Here is a 19874-nt window from a genome sequence, read left to right as displayed (position 1 = left end):
ACAGGTCAGCTTAATAGAGGAGCTCTCAGCATTTGTACTCTAATTTAAGAGAAGAGAGAAGCGTGGGCCACCTGGGAAATACATCCCCTGGGATTTTGAGCCCGCTTTTAGTTTTACTGTTCATTCTCATCTCATTGGAAAATACACTGGAACAACAACTATATAGGCTGATAAATCGAGACAAAATCCTTTAATATTCTTTCCTCGTGTCTCCTTGAGAAAGGAAAACTGGCTCTTTCCATAAAGTTCTTTTAGATGGGATTCTCTTCCTGTTGATCAGGAGAGGGTGGTCATGAAGGTGCGATGTTTTAATTTCTAGCTTTCATGCTTTAGCTAATTTTAAAGACAATCATTTTCATTAGTAACGATTCAAATAAATCAAAAGATTTGCAAAAAACCTGCACCATTCAGAAATACTAACATTTTGGTCAACTCTGTGACTTTCTAGTCCTTTTTCCATGTCTAGCTTTGGAGGGGAAGGGGGAAAGAATGAAACCATACTACATTTTTATAACTTGCTTTTTGAACTCAACATTGTAGGTTGGTCACCTTTCCATGCTAGTAGATATCCACACTACGACATCCTTTTTATCCCTGCAGTAGAGAATTTTTGCATTATTTAATCAGTCCTTTGTGATGAGCATACAGTTCTTTTAAAATGTTTCCTATTAGAATGCTATAGCTTCTTATGTTTCACCTTTATGCACTTGTCCAATAATTTATTTAGAAACAATTCCTAAAAGGAATGTTGCATATTTATATTGATAAATATTTTGAAGTGGCCTCCTGGAGAGGTTAGGCCCATTCACCTTACTTTCATATCTTGAATGCTACTCCCATGTCTTTGATTGTGTTTTGCTTTGCTTTTCCAATTTAACTCCGATTTATACAGAGTTCTCAGAATTTTTCTTCCGGGTAACAGGGTACAAACCTGCAAAAACAACTAAAATGCTAAAGTCCAGCATCAATTCAGGGAGGGAGAGATGAAAATTGTCCTTGCAGAAGTAACTGAGATGGTGGTGCACACACTCCATTCTGCCTCCATCGGACCCATGTGGCTTCTCTCTGTGAGTACTGTCCCCTGATTTGCATTTTAGAGGTTTCTGGATGAGTTTCCTTCCCGAGTTTCCTTGTGAGAACAGTTTTCTTTATTGTAGGTGAAGATTTGTAGACCTTGATCAATAAAAGGGAAGTGGCTGGTGCTAGAAATAGGCAAGTGGCCCCACTTTCCTCACGCTAGACCTTACAAACAGCTTACAAACTTCGGTTAATGGGTTGATTTTTGTTAGGCATACATTTTGAATCTGTGGCTTCTTGAAACATTGAAGGGTCTGAGGTTCGGACCCTTTTATCCTTTTATTGGTGAATTCACTGAAGTGTAGGCAGACAGAAAATGTTCAAGTGGCAGGCAGATAAACTTGTTAAATCTCTGGGAGTCTTTCCTTCCTTACTCTGGGAGTTTATCATCTTGGCGGAGTTAAAAGGCAATTAGGCCTGCAGGTCTTTGCTGGCTTGTTTATTGGCGTTTTACACATGGGTGCTGAAGAGACAGGGCCATATTAAACATTCTGATCCTGCTGGCGGGAGGGGAATGAGACCTCAGCCCAACTCTAAGTCTCCGGGAGAGAGATCCTTGCCAAAAAGCTGGAGGAAAATCGTTTAAATATAGTGCCTGTGCCCCACGATGCTCATTGTTGGTGGAAAATTGCAGTCGGCTAGCTCCATGCTGTGTTACATTTCCTGGGAAATGGTTTTATGGAAGGGCATTTGATGAAAAAGTTCATTCCTTTTGTAATTGTTAGCTACCCCCATGGTGTTAGTTCAGGTAGAGGCACGCTAGAAATGTCCCTTGCTTTCATATTGCTAGGGCCAGCCCATTCATGAGAAGGAAGGCTATCGGTTGGAAGTTGGATGGGGGACAGGTTTTCACTAAGCCCCCTGGTCTTCCTGGTTCTCTGAGTCTCCCCAGGCAGGCTTATCTGAGCAAAGCTGTGAAGGAGGTAGGTCTTGGGTTTCTGCAGCAGTTTCTCCTTTTCTCGCATCCTCCCAAAGTCTTTCACATGCACGTGTCAGTAAAGTAATATGGCTTCTCATCTCCACCCTCAGGAAATTTGTCTTTTTTTGAGAGACAACTTGGCCACTCATCTCAATGGAACTGATGAGAATTTCCAGGGCTCAGTATACCACAGTGGTTAAAAACACAGGCTCAGGAGTCAGGCACCCCTGAGTTCAACTTATGGCTCTCTGACCAATTTTATGGCTCAGATCCCCTCTAAGTTCAGGTTTTTTCCGTCTGTAACATAGGAACAAAGAGAATCACTACCATACTAGTCTGTTGAGAGAGTAAATAAAATAACACATGAAAAATGCTTAGTATAGTGCCTTTCACATGAAATACAATAAACAGTAGCTATTATTATTATTATGTGGGTGTAATATATGTATAGACCTGTGTGTATATTATACACACCCACTAAGTTGAGTGCCTATTATGTTTTTTGACAAAACCTGTAATACCTTAGCTCTTTTTACTTTACCAATTTAGGGTGCTACTGAAATATAAAAATGTATCTGGATAAAATGAGAAAACCCTTGTTCATGTCCAGAATAACTGAAATGTGAAGACTGTTTCCACAACTATTTGGCTCAGTAGTCAATGAACTCCTTTCCTAAGTGGCTGCTACTTTCCCAAATCTTGGTTTCTTAAGAGTTAGGCACCCTGTCTTAATTTTCTCAGCTAAAGAAAACACAATAGATAACTGCAGCTTTTATTCCCAACCTGACCTTCCATGTTCTGAAACTAATTTGCCATAGTGTCTTGCCAGTGTCGGTGCAAGGACTTCCTCTCGCCGAGTAATGTGGTTCTGATTAAGGACATCCTATAAGACCCAGGAGGATCGCCTGGGAAGGAAACCAGTCTGCAATGCAAGTGAATTTCCATCCTCCAGTCAGATATATGATATTGAAGACCAGAAGGTAGATGAGAGTTTATCGCTAGGAAGACTCAGAAAGAGAATGAAAGCAAATGGCTGACAAATTGGCTGTCTTTTTTGCAAAATTGACAAGCAAGCTGGCTCTTACAGAAAGAGGATATGCAGAGCCCTCAGGCCAAATGGCTTAGCAGTCAGCAGGCTTTTGAAGTCTCTGCTTGCATGCCTCTACTTTTAAGACCTCTGCTGAATTGCCTCCTCATAAACATGTGAAAGCTTAATTTTTGCCCAAAATATCTCAGTTTCAACAACTATGATAATTCATTCCTCTCCTTAGTGCATGTAATGTTAGGGTGAAATGCCTGTGTTATATACACACAGAGTATTTTTTTCCTCTCTACACTTTAATGAATTGGGCCATAAAGGTTAAACCTTGCTTTCTTCCACAATGATGATGGACCTTTTCTTTGAGCCCATTAGGCACCACCTCACCCCTGTGGTAGCCAGGGGGTGACCTGAGGAACTCTGGAGGATGCCATTTACTCTCTCTGAATTCATGTAGGAAGGATGAAAGTGGTGGGCATTGGAGTTTGGAGAGCTAGGAGTTTCTTTACCAAATATCTAAGCATCTACTAATAGTTGTAACTCTAATGTAATTTTCTTGTTAATCTCTGTCAAACCATGAAATCTGATATGTTAGCCATGACTAAGCCGTGAAATTTGTCAACTTTGTCTGTGATTTATTCAAGCTCAGTTTAAAATAGAGAAGTCTTAACACCAAGTGTAGAACATTACTTCCCAGCATGTTTTTCCCAGCATGCCACTAGTGTCTTGTGACAACAAGCAAGAACAGGGAATATGCATTTCTTGTGCTGTTTCAAGGACCAAGGACAGATAAGATAAAATCCCAAACAAAATTATTTTCCTTTGAGATGATAAATATGCACACAGGAGATCTACTCAATGAGTATTAAATAAACGTTCAGAAATAGTTTTATGGTTCATGTAATTGGGTATGATAATAAGCTTTCTTAAAGTGATAGATTATTTTTGAGGGAAATGAGTAAAACCTACATTTTTTTAAAAAGTGATTTGTATAGTTCATCTCTTCAGTATAGTAGAGTGGCTATGGGTATAGGCACTGGGACTTGAAAGCCCTTTTTGTCATGGGCTAATTGGGTGAATTTGTGTTAAGTCACTTAACTTTTCCCCCTCAGTTTTCTCCTCTGAGAAATAAGGATCATAATTCTGAGAATTACTTTGTAGGCAGCTTTGTGTGCATACATGTCCTTTATCCACTTGGGCTACTGTTATGGTTAGTGTAACGTTATCTAATGATGTAGAGAGATCATTGGGTATCTTTGTTCCCCAAAGGAAATTGATTAAATTAAGGTCATGTAATTGGGGAAAAGTATTTCTTATTTTACCAAAGGAAAACTGAGTAGTGTTTGAATTTGCCATATGAAGAAAGAGAGAGCAACACAAGGGAGGAAAGACATAGTGCAGAACTGAAGAACGAGGAGGGCCAGAGTGTCTTTCTCCCTCTGCCTGCCAAATGCCTTTCCCGCCAGAATGCCCAGATCTTCCCCGCTGTCTGCTGACCTCCTCTATAGAGTCTAGAATCAGATAATCAGATTTCTTAGAACCTTGATGAATTTGATGACCCATATAGTCCAGTGCTTTAGAAAGTTTTGTTTTGATTTCTTTTGTATTGTTTTGTTTTAATGCTAAATCTTGTGCTCTGGGATCTCTTTTCTTTCTTTCTTTCTTTCTTTCTTTCTTTCTTTCTTTCTTCCTTCCTTCCTTCCTTCCTTCCTTCCTTCCTTCCTTCCTTTCTTCCTTTCTTCCTTTCATTTTCTTCTTTTTCTTTTCTTTTTCCTTTTTAGGGCTGCACCTATGGCTTATGGAAGTTCCCAGGCTAGGGATCAAATCGGAGCTGCAGCTGTCAGCCTATGCCAGAGCCACAGCAATGCCAGATGCAAGCCGCATCTGTGACTTACACTGCAGCTTGAGACAACGTTGGATCCTTTAACCCCCTGAGCAAGACCAGGGATTGAGCCTGCATCCTCATGGATACTAGTCTGGTTCTTAACCCTCTGAGCCACATTGGGAACTCTTTCAGTGCTCTAGGATCTAATAGGACCCTTCTCGGATACCTTTCAGCCAGATCTGTAGAACATTAGCTATGACAACAACGTTGGGCTGATCTGTTCATTTTACAGACAATGACCCTCTAGTTCATGGAATTCAGGCAAGTTGCTCCATTCTCACCACTGATGGCTGAGAGCAGCCTGGCCATGACTTCTTGCCTTATCCAATTCCTCTGCCATTACCCCAATTTTCCTTCTCATACCAACCAGAGGAAAAGAAGAGCAAGGCATAAGAGCTCGGGATCTTTGGACAACTTGCCCAGGCTCTTCTGGCATCGGTGGACCCTTGAAAGGTCCATGATCATGTTAATAACTATGAAACCCCCTTCCCCAAAAATATTCTGTAAAATATTGTGAATGTGTATCCATGCATTTTTCTGTGAAGGAGAAATATAACTTTTATCAGATTCTTTCAAAGGGGTTTTTGACCCTCAAAAGGGTTAAGAATGATTTCTTTATAGTTTGTCTCTTTAAAAGTCACAATTGTAGTTTTAATTGTGAGTTGCAAGTTAACAGTTACATTCATTTTCTTAACCTTTCAAGGCAAATGTAGCATATAACCCTCTGAGTGCCAGGCTTGCTTGTAAAACAGTAATTGGGTACTGAGTTCTTTAGGCTGTTTCTGCAGCTTTAGTTTTCAACCTGAGTTCTAACTGGAATTAGGTTCTAACTGTCCTTGATAGTTCAAAATTGCTAACATGATGCATGTCTGTTTTCAGTGCTCCGGAAAAGAACACTTGTTTCTGGACATGAACTTTGATTCATTTGCTTAATTCTGCTTTGGTTCTGGACAAGGGTTGTCAGATTCACAAATGAAAATACAGCAAACCTAGTTGTACTTGAATCTCAGATAAACAACAAATAATTTTTTAGCTGAGTTCTTAAGAAGGGAAAAAAAAAATGGATCAGCTCTGCAGATTTGTAAAGAGCCTTCTTTCAACCCTAAAACTTTCATTGCAAAAATTAAGCAAAATTTATTATAAACAAGCACAAGATCTTTTTGAGGTGATGGAAACATTCTAAAACTGGTTTGTGGTGCTAGCTGCACACCTCTATAAATTTATACTAAACTGTTGAACTTTTTACTGAAAGTGGTTGAACTTGATAGTATATAAATTATAGCTCAGAAAACTGTTGAACGATTAAGGGATAACTTTATCATATCTATTGTTTAATTTTTTATTCTGAGTTTCATACTAAGTTGGATAAGATGATGAAAACCACAAATCCACTCCTCAAAATAAAGCATAAAAGTGCTTCCACCAAATTTTGCATAAAATTTCTAGATCTACTGAAACTCCAGTTTCTGGGTGCCAACTCCTGTCTTAACCTGGGTTTGACACATTTTTAAAACCCTTTCCTTGGAGTTCTCATCATGGCTCAGTGGAAACGAAGCTGACTAGCATCCGTGAGGACGCGGGTTCAATCCCTGGCCTTTCTCAGTAGGTTAAGTATCCAGTGTTGCTGTGGCTGTGGTGTAAGCTGGTGGCCACAGCTATGATTCCACTGCTAGCCTGGGAACCTCTGTATTTTGCAGGTGTGGCCCTAAAAATAACACACACACACAAATCCTTTTCTGGACCTTGGCAGTAAGGCTTCTCCCTAGAAAAAGCAAGAGTTGCTATTCTTAGAAGTCTTGCTCAGTCATTGATTGTGAGGGTGACCTCTGACACCTGCCACCCCTGTGAGGCTGCCTCTACCCTACTTCATGCTGAGGACATGGGGAGGACAGCACTTGTCGTAGGGTTTATGTAGGGCCTTGGGTTTTTTTCCTTTCAGGAAGCAGCAGCCCATGCCTGCTCAAGCAGACCCAGGTTTTCACCTTGGCTAACTTCTTTGGTGCAAACAGAATGTTCTCATGACAGTATGGGGACTCACTCAGAAGGCACTTTCATCAATATACAGAAAGCTCGAAGTGTGGTTTTACTGCCAGCTATAACTGGGAAGTGTGCTGCTCTTCTATCTCTGTTGACATAGCCAGTATTCTGAGACACACAGGTGGGCCAGGATGAATGATCTCAGTGTAGAGGGGTTGAGGTTGGGTGGGGATGCTTATCCATATGAAGAGCGTGCCCTGAGACATTCATTATGTATCAAGAGTTAAAGACCTGCTTCTCTAGATTTAATTTCTAAATTCTGCAAAGGATAGTTCTTTATACAGCTCAGAAAGGTCCCTGTGGACCTCTGCTAGACCCTCCGGACAAGTATGTCTGTTTTTTCTGTTATTTTTTTATTATTATTATTCTCTACCAAAGCCAAACCCCAAAAGAACAATGGGAGAAGGGCTAAGGCCCCTCAGAGATACCTTTTTTCTTACTTTTGCCATTTGCGACACCATCAGTCACATTTCACCAGTTGCAGGAAAGAAATGAGGGCAGTTAACAAATAAGGGGCAAAAAGATGGTGATAGCTGGAAAGGAAGTCTACCTGGGAGCTGAGGAAGCAGTGGTGTCCTGGCTGTGATCATCTGATCTCCTCTAATAAACCTCTCCGTGGCTGAGGCATTAGAACTTGTAGTGAGAGAAACTGCTAGAATCCAAACATTTTCACCCAATGAAGCCCCAACGAAGGCCAGTCTTTATACACAAACCAACCTGATTCATCTGACAGACCTGATCAAAAGCCAGTACTTAGAGGTATGCAGAAGTTTGTGCCTTAAAGCATCATTGAAATTTCATTACTGTGGAATTCCTAGGCTGGTCTCAGCTAGCTACCAGTGTGAAGATGGCAGTCCACTCTCCATATCGGTGGGCTCCACATCTACAGATTCAACCAACTGTAGATCAAAAATATTTGGGAAAAAAAAAATCCAGAAAGTTCCAAAGAGCAAAACTTGAATGTGCCAGGCTCCAGCAACTGTTTAGAGAGCATTTACACTGTATATACAACTCTTTACATGGCATTTACATTGTATTAGGTATAGAGATGATTTAGTCAACTGGAAGATGTGCATAGGTTATTTGCAAATGCTGTGCCATTTTACCTAAGGGATTTGGATATCTGTGGATTCTGATATCCACTAGGGGTCCTGAAACCAATTCCCTGGAATACCAAGGGACTATAAATCTTTGAGAGGACATCCCAATTCAAACCCCTTCTTCAAGGTTTAACAATGCATATGCTAATACAATGAATTCTGTTTTATCTTCTCATTCAAGCAATCCTGAAGAAAAGAAAGACCTTTGCCAGCCCACTCTTAGTTACTGCTGGCATTTGGAGGAAAGTAAATGCCTTTCCTTAAAAAAATATTCTATAAATCCATCAGTCTTGCCTATTTAGGTACCTTTGCCCACATTTGTTTAAATAAGTAAGAATACCATTTTTGGCTTTTTCTTTGCAGAGGGAGTTTTAGGCTTTTCCTGGAGGGCTCTTTTCTGTTTGAGCCCAGCCTATTCCACCTTTCTGGCTAAATGTGAATCCAGGAAACCTAGAAACAGTCTTAAGGTTTTATTTTCTTTCCTGTGGAAATGAGAAGCCATATACCCACTTTGGAACTCACTGTCTGTATACCTTTTCTTCCATTTTTAATTTTCTCCTCCACACCCTTTTCTCTTTCTGGTCCTTAGGTAAAATTACTTCCATTTGATACATCTTTCCCCACTCTGGTCCTTAACTCTTGGTCCAGCAAGCCTTATGTTGCTTCATGGCCCTGATAAGGCAGTATTGCCATCCTGGGTTGTTTTGTTTAGCCAAGTTCTAAAGAGCATGGTAGTTCCCTCACTCCTCATACTTTAAGTCAAAGATATACTGCTGTAAGAAATATCTTTAAAGATGCTGTGAGGAAAATCCAATAAATATCTCAAGTGCTCTATTAAAGCAGTGGTTCTCAACAACAGCTGATGTTAGTTCTGACTCCTGGATGTTTGGCAATGCCTAAAGACATTTCTGGGTATCTCATTTGGAATGGGGTGTTGCTGACATTTAGTATATAGAGGCCAGGAGACTCTCTTACACATCCTTTAATGCATAGGCATTAAAGAGTCATTTGGCCCCAAACTTGGAGAGTACCAAGTTGAAAATCCTGTATTAGAAGAATTCTTGCTCTTCTTTATTCTTCTCAAGGTCTGGGATAAAAGAAAAAAAAGAAAATACTCCATCTTGATCAGTGTGTGTCTCAATTCTTACATCCCACGCGGATCCAAGAATTAGCACAAGGGTACCACTGAGCAGGGCAAAGTGCAAGGTCAAAGTAGGTCTTCTCAGCTGCAACAGCTGTCTCAGCTCCAAGGAGAGACAAGTTTGACCAAAGCAGAGGACCAAAACGTTACAAGGATGTTTAGTTTGCGATAAAAATCATTTTGCAGATTAAAGTGCTTCCTTCTGCCCATAAAATGGTGTGTTCTGTAAGTAACTCAAAAATAGGAGCCATTTGACTGTGTTGTGAGCAGGCGGCAGGGCCGCTACTCAGAGCCATGGTCAATTAGTTTCATCCTTGTAATCAAGCCTATCCAAGCTGTAGGTAGAGGTGCTTTTCATATGTTCTCCATTGTGCTATTGAATTACTTTATGTTCTAAATGTCCCTACTATCAACACAAAGGGATTCAGGAGTTTCCTGGAACCAGTTTATCTCCCTACATCTCTTGGCTCCATTGTCCCTCAGTTCCTCAATGGTAGCAAGATTACTCCTTAACTGCAAGATTGTACCTCCTCATGGAAGCCCAGTTAGGTAGTGTGAGACTCTTTCCCAAGAATATCATTGTGTCTTGTTGGCTTTAAGTGGTTCATGTGGTCACTACTGAACCAATGCTGTGGCCAGGGGAATTCTAGGAGCTGATTGGCTGAGGCCTAGGTTACAGCATACCCCCTGAGCTGGAGTGGAGCCTTGTGTCATTCACATGAGCTGAAAGTGGGGTGAATGTGTTACCTCAAAGGGAAATTGAGGTAACGTAATCAAAATAGGAGGAATTCATGCCCAAGAGAATAAACACATTTGTGTGTATGCATGTACACACACTACTTGCTATTAACAGGCTTTGGGTTATGTAGTGGAAGCCACAGGTTCTGGCTGGACCATTAACGAGCTTCATTACTTGAGATAACATCTTAATTCTCCCGGCCTCCTTTTTCTCCTCTGAAACATAAAGGTAATAATACTATTAGTGTGATTATGAAAAATCAAGCAAGCATCTTGGGATTCTGGAAGGATTATGCAAACAAGCGGGGGTGGGTGGTATTAGATGTGGGTGAATTTAGTTCGGCTTCTAGAAACTAGAAGAATCTAGAAGAATCTAGACCAGCTACAACCCATCCAGCAGGTCTATGCCAGCTTTCAGAAGCCAGTGTCTAAATTTATCCCAACCTTCATTGTTGTGGGTCAGTGTGGGAAATCTTCTGAGGTCAATGATTGAGGTAATTGACTTGCCGTGGATCCTGAAAAAGTCTGTCAAATAACATAATTGGTTTTAATTATATAATTATGGCACTTAAAGTGTGGGGTGAAAGGTTACTATTATATTTAGAAGTGAGATCCCCAAATGAAGTTTGGGTGTATAAGCCAGTGTTTCTTTGAATTTCTCTTTCTGTTTTCTCAGAGGGAAATCAGAGTAGGCTGGTAGGCTGGCCTTGGCCCTGGCCATTTTGGGAGATTATTTTGAATGAGGTAGTGCTGAGGCTGCTCATGGCATCATAGGAACCTTTGTAAAGAGACGGGAAAGGGCTTCCGTAAAGACCTCATTGTGATCTGAAGTTAATGAGCAGTGGGAACTCAACTGTCAGCAATTCAATCTGATTGGGCAGGGTAATTATATGATTGCCTCTGGTGTTTGCACATTCACTGGGATATTTTTATTGGACAAAACCTAATTGCTTACTTACTTAGTGGAGGAAAACCTAAACAAATTTGTGTTGTCATAGGTTAAAAAGACATCCTTTCTTTGTCTCTAAAATAGCTAGCTGCCTGCTCTGCTTTTCAGAAGTAAGGGTTTTGTTTCTTTCTGTCTTCAATCAAGGATGTTGTTTGCAGGCCTTGGATTATATGATAATATGAAAATATAAAGGAAAGCTACTTTGGACTGTGCGTTTTGGTAAAATGACCACATGCTTATTGCCATGTTTTTAAACCGTCCCCTACAACGGTCTCTTTCATAATGCAAAGGCAGCTAGAACGCTGGGCAACACGGAGGCTATTGGGACTTTCACAGGGTTTGTTTGTTTGTTGTTTTGTTTTCCTGCGTGGAGGTCCCTGCAAGATTGGCTTCCTAAATTATCTGGTTTTCCTTAGCTAGATAAGGCAAATGGGAGGTATCACATCTGTGGTAGCCTTTTAGACATCCGGAACACCAAGGATAAGAGCAGCAAAGCAAAGTGCTCCCTCTGTGATTTTCGGGGACTTGGAGGAAAGGGAAGGGCAAAGTAAGAGATCCTAAGTGAAGAAAGCTTGGCACTCGCATCTTGGGGATGCCAAGTTGTGACTGGGGTCGGGAGTCTCATTGTTTGGGCAGTCCTGAATGTACATGGCATCTCACTTCCCTGTAATGCTGATGTGCAAAGAACAGGTTGCTGCAATTTAATCTATTCTTTATCAGTTCAACTCCACATTATTGTTTTATTTTTTTTTCCTATCTTCTTATAGAATAAACTGTTTTCTAAGCTCTTTCCTTTCCTGAGATTCTCCTGGAGGAGGTCGAAGCACAGCTGGATTGTGGGGACTGGAGGAGCACCTTGCGATGACAGATGCAGACTCCAGATCTGGTGCCCTGGTTGGGTATAGGATTATGGGCTTCAGAATGGCTGAAAACAAAAGGCATTCAGCCCCTCAGACCAGCCATGCTTTCTCATCTCAGAATTTGGCATGCACTGACATATCCCAATCTTGTCTGGCTAACTCCATGGGTCCTCTAGGCTCAGTGTTAAATGTTACTTCTTCTAGGAAGCCTTTCCAGACCATCCACCTCTAGTCTGGGTTGGCTGCTTTTGCTTTGTGCTCCATGGCACTCTCTAGGTTCCTTTACCCACTATCCTGTAATTGCTTGTTTCACTGTCCAGAATCGCTCATAAACTCCATGAGGGCAGGACTTGCATTTATGTTTGTCACTACTATATCCCCAGAGCCCGGCACAATGCTTGGTGAGTGTTTTGGTAATGACTGAATGTGGAAAGGAATGGTTTCTAGGGAAACATGGTGTGTGCTGCCGGGGCTTCCTACCCTTGCTGTTAATACCACTTTCTTGTTGCTTATAATTTTCATTGCCCCAGATGATCCAGCTCTGTCGGAGGCACGGAGGCACAGTCAAATCTCATGCTGTACATTGATCACCTGTCCAACCTTTGCCTAGAGTGGGAGCCCCCAGTTCCTTCAAGAGATCCAACTTTACCTGTCTGTAAAGAAGAAGAGGAGGAGGGAGACAGCAGGGAGGATCCGGTGGCAGTTTAACACCAGAGCAGGTCCAATGTTTACTCTTACCCTTTTGGAGGTGGGTAACTGCAAATGCCATGGGAGCTGGGTTTCAGATACTCTGAATAATGATCTCAGATTTGGGGGCTCACATGTGCTTTGTGTTTTGCTAGAGTATAGAGGTTGCTGTTTTCATGTTTAATTCATAGCCAGACTGTTCCGTGATTCCCATTAGAATAAAACAAGAATCCAGGTTCATCATTAACATGATGTCTGTGGTCCATTGGCCTTGAGTTTTTTGTGTCTTGCTGTGTGGACAGAGTAGAGTTCATTCATTGGTTCCTATTTCATGATTATTATATTTATCATTTGCTTTTCAAGGTCTGTGACTTTCAACAGCCTTTCTTATTTTGAAACTCTGAATTTTGATGTTTTGAATCCCTCCCTCCTTGGTCATTCTCTTAGACCATGAGATTCCGAATAACTACTGAACAGACAAGATTTCATTTAGGGCTACCCCTTGGTGTGTAAGTCTAGTTCTACACAATCCTGGGCTATGTCTAGCCAGCCTTTTCCCTAAGCAGAATATGACTCTATGACCTTGTAGGCCTCAGGCAAAAAGGCTTCCTAGTGAACCTCTACCCACCCCCAATACCCCAGACCATCCCTAAGTGTGGACTGCATGTTGTTGGTTGGGCCATGATAGGAACTTCTGAGTGGATGGATGTATGCACATGGAAACCGCAGCCTCACATGTAGAGGGGCAGAGTAAACCCTCACACCCTGGGTGCTTCTTGCTTAGTGGTTTGTGCCAACAGTCCTAGGTCTGAAGCATATTCTTCCTCAACCTCTTCTTATAGTCGCTGTTTTCACCAAATGCTGTGTATGTGCTTTGGGCCAGGGTTAGCTTTATTCCTGAATCCAAGGAAAGTTTAGTTTAATTTTCAGTTTTGGAATAGCACCAACAGATGCCTCACCACTTCATATCCTTTATAGACTGAGCAGATAATTACTGCCTACACAAATAAATCACATACTTTTGCAAAAAAAAAAATCTTTGAATGACATTTGATTTATAATTAAACTTGGCGATGCGGTCTCTGAAGTGTCTCATCTTGTCTAATCACAATGATCTATTTCCTTTCAGAGTAATTATGGATATAGGGGTTAGTCCTCTTGTTATCACCTTATAATATGGTGAAGGGAATAATTTAATAAAAGAAAAAGAAAAATTAGAATAAATGATTGTCGGTTTGGGTCAAACTCAAACCACTGGTTGTTTCTATTTGTTTTGTTTGAAAAATATTTTTATGTCCCTTCTTTGACTGATATATTCAGTAAACAGATTTAAATATTGGCATCTAATTGCCCTGCCTGGACCAGCAACCTGCTTCCCAGACCAAGGAACTTGTTAGAAATGTACAGCCTTAGGCCCCACCCAGACCTACTGAGTTAGAAACTCTGCAGGTGGGGTCCAGCACAGTGCATTTGAATGAGCTTCCTGGTGATTCTTCTGCACGCAAAAGTTTGAGAACTTTTGGTTTAAAACTTATGTAAGTGCGTGAGATGTGGGTATTAATAGGAGTTTACGTCTAGACCTTTCATCCAGGAGCTCATGATCAAGTCATCGGCACAAAGCATAAATTCATCAGACAGGCAGAATGATCTTTATAAAATGTAAATTACATCATACACTCACTTCCTAAGTCCCTCCAGGCAGTTCTCTTTGTACCCAAAATAAATAGAAATCCTTGGCTAAGGCCTTGAAGGTCTGACATGCTCCCTCTCCTGTCTACCTGCCCAGCTCATCTGGTGCTACTCCCACCCTCCCCGAGTGCTCTCTCACTGGTCTTCTTTCTGGTCCTCAAACTTGCCCTGGTCCTGTGCTGTCAGCAGGAATGTAGAGGAAGAGGGAGGAAGAGAGAATTACAAAGGTTAAAAAACAGGCTTGGTTACCAAAGTGTTATTTGGCACAATATTTCTAAACCAATGTCCCCGCTGGTTAATATATTAATATGCTGATACTTAGATACATTGACTCAATAGTATGCTAAAGTGATAATACTACTTGTGGCCCCATCTTATAGTGGAGTAGGGTCTGAAAGGATTCTGCATCATTAAGGAAATATTCAGTGTAGTTTAGTGTAACCGTAGTGTCAAGTATTTGTATCAATTTCTCTTTCTGCGAGTTGGCTGGGCAGGCACAGTGCTCAGCCACATACCACACATGGGAGCTGAATAAACGTGAAGATACCAGATGCTAAATATGAAATCATCTGTGTGGCACCAGAACATTGGTGGAACCAATGTGTGCATCTTGCTGTCTTAGCGTAGTTTTAGGAAAGAGTGTGATCATGTTTGTTAGGTTTTATCTTTGTAAAAAATTATCTGTGAATGCCAATTTTGATCTGTGGGATATTAAATGTACCATGTGATTTGGGAACAAAGCAGCTGTTTAAATTTTTATTGAATGTGAAAAAAATGGTCTCTCAAGACTCTCTCCATAACAAGAAAGCAGAAACATATATTTTAAATATGATTTGTCAAAAAAAAAAAATCTCAAAACTTAGATTTGAGGCAAAGGAATTCTTTTTTTTTTTTTTTTTTTTTTTTGTCTTTTTGCTATTTCTTTGGGCCTCTCCCGCGGCATATGGAGGTTCCCAGGCTAGGGGTCGAATCAGAGCTGTAGCCACTGGCCTACGCCAGAGCCACAGCAACGCAGGATCCGAACCTCCGAACCGTGTCTGCAACCTACACCACAGCTCACGGCAATGCCGGATCCTTAACCCACTGAGCAAGGGCAGGGACCGAACCCGCAACCTCATGGTTCCTAGTCGGATTCGTTAACCACTGTGCCACGACGGGAACTCCGAGGCAAAGGAATTCTTAAAGATTTAGGACTACTACAGCCAAGAACAGGGCCAATTGTTTTTTTGTTTTGTTTTGTTTTGTTTTGTTTGTTTTTGTCTTGATTTTGTTTTCACTCTCTACAGCTTTCACGGTAACACGCTAATTTATTTTATAAGTGTAGCATCTCTGGTTTGGGGCATTACTTGCTTTTAAGGGAGCTTGTCATTTTAGATCTTTGGAAGAAGAGGAAAAGGTTGGTTGGAGGGGCCAGCAAAAAGAGTGGGTGGTGGAGGTATGCCTGGTCCTGGTGGCCTTTCATCTTCATCTTGACTTCTAAAGTTTAAGGTTCTTCCAGGAAACAGGCAAGCTTCCTCACTGTGTAAGTTCCCTGGCCAGGAAGCCCTTCCTATTGAAAGGCAAAGCTAGTCTGCTGTAGGTGACTGGGGATGCACCATGAATGCCCTGACCCTGTCCTCATGGAGCCATAGCCCAGCAAATATCTATATGAATAAAGGTGCATCTTCACACTTTGAAAGGCAGTGTGTGGGATGAGGCTATGAGAACAGAGAAGGAGGCCCTCGCTTCTTTTTGGATACACAGTTGAAGCTGAGAATCGAAGGATGATCGGTTGTTCATTCAGTTGTGTTGTGAGGTTGGGAGTGAGGAGGAGTGTCCCTGGGGAGCTGGGACTCTGCCTAGAGGCTGCCACAGCAGAGAATCTTCTGAGCAACCATATGGGTGAAAACACCCAAAGACTCACTGCAGAGTGAACCCCAGGGGAGAACATCTTGCCTCAGAGACTGAGATTTCCCAGTGTCCACCAACAGTCCCAAGACCACTGTGCCCAGGTATGAGGCCAGCACCTCGGCATTTATTTCTCTTCCTTTTGTTGGCTTCTCCAACTCTCTCAGAGCCTCTATTCTGAGATTCTTCCTTTTGGGAGCAGCCCCTTTGTTCCTTAAGAACAAAGCTTCCTGGAGGGAACATTTACCATACCCTCCAAGCTTCTTGAGTGGCTTTTAGGGAGGCATTTTAAGCATCTTCAGAGAATCTTACTGGTTATGGCCAACAGCTCCTAGGAGTAGGGAACTATCCACACCCACTGCCTTCTTGACCCAGAGTCATTATTAACTGTCCCATCCATTCTAAGCAGGACACAGTTGGAGGGCAGATTCTCTTTCTGGTTTTGTCTGCTGCCTAATAAGCTAACTTTGCTTAGATCTGGCATTCAGAAATTGCTGACAAATGAAAGAAGAGATTGTACAAATCCAAATGGCCGTGCATTGCTGAGGCTTGATTTTAGGAGTATGAAATAAAATTGCTATCTGCTTCATTCATTTCATCCACCCATCCAAAAGCAGTTTTGAGGACTTCCTGTGTCATTGTGCAGCCGAAACACAGTGCCTGGCACATGGTGTGTTTATGGGTGATGCTGGCTATTGTAGAGGAAATGCAAAGCTAACTCTGACTTCTGAATCCCTTTGTGATTTTGTCCCGCTTGAGTTTTGCGAGAGCCCCAGCTGTTCCTCCTCCTGTCATTTAGCAGTAATAGTCCAGGGTCCCAGCCTCTGAAGGTGTCTGCTTCTCCTCAGGGAGGCAGAGCTTGGCCATAGGAGAGAACTTGTGGCACGAGTTCTGATTTTAGAGTGCCGAAGGACAGCTCACTTGTTGTCTGTGCAGCGCCTGGGTGAGCACAAAATGACAAGGAGTGGTTAAACTTCAGGGAGGTCTGGGTAGCTTTAAAAAGTAGTAACCTTGCTGTACAGTGGGAAAATTAAAAAAAAAAAAAAAGTAGTAACAATTTTTTAATAAAAATAGTCACTTGACTCACAGATTTTGAAAAACTTATGGTTTCCAAAGGAGACAAGTTGGTGCTGGGGGAATGCACTGGGGGTTTGGGAAGGAAATGCTATAAAATTGGGTTGTGATGATCATGGTACAACTATCAAGGTAATAAAATTCATTGAGTAAATTAAAAAAAAAAAAAGACAGTCACTTGGAACTTGGCATTTATTTCTAAATTTCATTTAAAAACATTACTGAATTCCAAACAGCCTTTCATCATCAGGTGTTTTCCTGAATCAAAAGATAAGATAAAGGAGATCACTTGGTGGAGGAGTATGAATACTTTGTTGATCATTAAAAGGAGTCCCTATCAAAATTGGGACTATCCTGTCCACCATGATAAATTTAAAGTTTGGTTGTGCCATTCTTCAATCAGCTTCCAATTCAAGGGAAAATCCTTAGTGCCTGACACTATCTCCAGTGACTGCAGTGTAGGGATAGATCTGGCAAGCAGATGTTTATGGTGGAAACTTTCCATTCTAGAATAGTTCCTTTTGAGTCAGGAGGAGGGTTAGGTCAGAGAACAATGTACCAGACAATATACCCCTTTGCTAATCAAAGCTGTCATCTTGGCTGCCCCTCTACCAGCCTCATCTTCCTGAAATCTTCAGTAGAAAGAACATTCAACAAATAGGTCTAGCATTGGCCACGATCTTTCTAGCTCAGCTCTAACAACAGGGAATGAGTTTAATCAGAGTCAAAGAAACCTCTAGACTCATTCTATAACATTGTTTCATCTCCAGAAGAGCTCTGGAAGGCAGATTATCAGAAACTAATTTCTTGAGCAAAACTTGCAGATAACTAATACCAAAGTGATCAAGTTGACTATGCCGGGGTCTGAAATCTTAGTGACATTTATCAAGTTCACTGGACACATCCTATATTCAGTGCTTTGATGGATTTGTCTACATAGCAACCTATGAAGTAAGCGCTAATATTATGACCATTTCATAAATAGGGAAACTGAGGCTTAGGCCTGCTTAGGCGACTTGTCCAAGGTCACACAGTGATTCCTCCAACTTTAACCATTGGGCTAATAATAGGACCACATTGCTCATTTTTAAATCAACAAGCTATTATTTTAAGCCTTATCCTTTAGATTATTTTATTTTTATCCCTTCCTTTTTTCTTTAATTGGAAAATGCAGTCCTTTTATAGGTAGACTCATTTGAATCAATTTTAATAGACTTGGCAAAGGCCGGTGTCTATAACAATAACAGAAACAGAAACACCAGAGTTTGGTGAAGAAGGTATTTCCAGGTTGTCTCCTCTGTCCTCATTTGCAGCCTCCACACATGATAGGATGTGATTCGGGGTCATTTGGAGGGGATCAGAGTGATGCTCACAGTAAGAAATCAGATGCTTTAAGCAGGTGGCATGACTTCTTAAGGTTTCAGACTTCTGGCACACAGAATGATCAGAGTTTATTCAACATCCATTTATTGGGCATCTATTCCATATGCAGATATGGTGACAAGCTCACTGTCTCTTACTGAAACTGTCACACAAATAACCTGATGTAATGGGATCTGTTTTAGGGGGCAGCTCTGTACCTCTGTGAGGGGCTAGAGCACTGCAGGCTGCTAAGTCAGGCTGACATCAGCAGATGTTCATGGAGTGCCTACTATGACTGAGCTCCATTCTAGGAGCAAGAGACTACAAGTGCATTCCATTTTAGTTGAGGGTAGGAGACATGGAGAGAGACAATAATCCAGTAAACAAACAAATAAGGTGATTTCAGAAACCAGTTAAATGCATGAAGAAAATAGAGAAGAGCAATATAAAAGTGACTGGGGTTGGAAGGACCTATTTTACCTAAGGTGATCAGAGAAGGCCTTTGTGAGCAGAAGATACCAAGAAAATGCTTAGAAAATGAGAACAACTTTCTAGTCAAAGAACTGGGTGGAATAGTCTTGATGTATAAGGTTCTAAAATTTCACTATTCTTTTAAGAGAGAAGTTCATGTGTCAAGCATTTGGTATCACTTCCTTGGATTTGTTGAATTTTTTTAAAGGTCCAGGACATGTTTAATTTTTCATACACATTTCATGTGTACTTGATGAGCATGTGTATTCTCTTTTTGAGTGCAGGTTCTTTGTTTTTTAGATGAAGCTTATGAATTAGGTAAAGTCTTCTAGAGCTCTATTAATATTCCCCTGTTTAACTTCTCAGTTGCTTAGAGATAAGCATTCATATACTCACAATGATTGTGTATTTCCTCATTTCTCTTAATAATTCTCTCAATTTCTGTTTTATATATTTCTAGCCTATCATCTTAACTATAATGCATTTTGCTATCTAATGTTATAGCTCCTGGTAGGTTATTTTTGTCATTAACTAATATCTCCCTTTATCTCTACTGATGCTCTCACCCATCAATTTTTTTGTCTGATAATATTGTAATTACAGCATTCTTTTAGTTAATGTATGTGTTTGCTTTTTACATCCTTTTATGTTCAGCTTTTGTGCATTACTGATCCATTTTATAAGCAACATAAAGCCAGATTTTTGTTATTTTTTTAAATTGGTTATCTGTGTGTCTTTTTTTTTTTTTTTTTTTGTCCTTTTGCCATTTCTTGGGCCACTCCCGTGGCATATGGAGGTTCCCAGGCTAGGGGTCGAATCAGAGCTGTAGCCACCGGCCTACGCAATAGCCACAGCAACGCGGGATCCGAGCCGCATCTGCAACCTACACCACAGCTCACAGCAACACCAGATTCCTAAGCCACTGAGCAAGGCCAGGGATCGAACCTGCAACCTCATGG

At 41.1% G+C, this 19874-nt stretch overlaps 1 protein-coding gene across 18 annotated transcripts in view; it reads left to right on the top strand.

Annotated features, from left to right (window-relative positions):
• ERC2 (ELKS/RAB6-interacting/CAST family member 2) overlaps positions 1–19874 on the top strand; it is a 979000-nt gene that overhangs the window by 869746 nt on the left and 89380 nt on the right. For 4 of the 18 annotated variants that reach the window (XR_002337956.1, XR_002337958.1, XR_002337955.1 and 1 more), the window contains one exon: positions 12276–12493. The exons of 11 other annotated variants lie outside the window; for them this stretch is intronic. The gene's annotated coding sequence lies outside the window, so the exon portion shown is untranslated. Of the gene's footprint in view, positions 1–12275; positions 17134–19874 lie in introns of those variants that run through there. 3 more of the 18 variants (XR_002337959.1, XR_002337957.1, XM_021070719.1) reach the window with 2 other exon arrangements.

This window comes from Sus scrofa, chromosome 13 (assembly GCF_000003025.6).
Source record: "Sus scrofa isolate TJ Tabasco breed Duroc chromosome 13, Sscrofa11.1, whole genome shotgun sequence".
Taxonomy (NCBI): Eukaryota; Metazoa; Chordata; class Mammalia; order Artiodactyla; family Suidae; genus Sus; species Sus scrofa.
This window is presented reverse-complemented; position numbering and strand designations above follow the sequence as displayed.